Below are 1,062 nucleotides of genomic sequence, written 5' to 3'. Positions count from 1 at the left end.
ATCCAACGTACCATTCATGAGCATTTGGGTTGGTTCTAATTCTTTGCTTTGTGAACAATACCACAATAAACATACGTGTGCATGTGTCTTTAGAGTAGAATGATTTACAATCCTTTGGGTATATACCCAGTAATGGGGTTGCTTGGTCAAATGGTATTTCTGGTTCTAGAACCTTAGTGAATCACCACACTGTCATTCACAATGGTTAAACTAATTTACAATCCCACCAACAGTGTAAAAGCATTCCTATTTCTCCACATCCTCTCCAGCATCTGTTGTTTCCTGACTGTTTAATGATCGCCATTCTAACTGGCATGAGATGGTATCTCATTGTGTTTTTAATTTGCATTTCTCAAATGACCAGTGATGAGCTTTTTTTCATGTTTTGTTGGCTGCATAAATGTCTTCTTTTGAGAAGTGACTACTGTTCATATCCTTCACCTACTTTTTGATGGGATTTTTTTTTTTCTTGTAAATTTAAGTTCTTTGTAGATTCTGGATGTTAGCCCTTTGTCAGATGGATAGATTGCAAAATTTTTCTCCCATTTTGTAGGCTGCCTGTTCACTCTGATGATAGTTTCTTTTGCTGTACAGAAGCTCTTTAGTTTAATTAGATTCCATGTGTCAATGTTGGCTTCTGTTGCCATTACTTTTGGTGTTTTAGTCATGAAGTCTTTTCCCTTGCCTACATCCTGAATGGCATTGCCTAGGTTTACTTCTGGGGTTTTTATGGTTTTAGATCTTACGTTTAAGTCTTTGATCCATCTTGAGTTAATTTTTGTATAAGGTGTAAGGAAGCGGTCCAGTTTTAGTTTTCTGCAATGACTAGCCAATTTTTCCAACACCATTTATTAAATAGGGAATCCTTTACACATTGCTTGTTTTTGTCAGGTTTGTCAAAGTTCAGATGGTTGTAGATGTCTGGTGTTGTTTCTGAGGCCTCTGTTCTGTTCCATTGGTCTATCTCTCTGTTTTGGTACCAGTACCATGCTGTTTTGGTTACTGTAGCCTTGCAGTATCATTTGAAGTCAGGTAATGTGATGCCTCCAGCTTTGTTCATTT

The sequence above is a fragment of the Mandrillus leucophaeus genome, unplaced genomic scaffold, assembly GCF_000951045.1.
Source record: "Mandrillus leucophaeus isolate KB7577 unplaced genomic scaffold, Mleu.le_1.0 Scaffold86, whole genome shotgun sequence".
NCBI classification, from domain to species: Eukaryota; Metazoa; Chordata; class Mammalia; order Primates; family Cercopithecidae; genus Mandrillus; species Mandrillus leucophaeus.
This window is presented reverse-complemented; position numbering follows the sequence as displayed.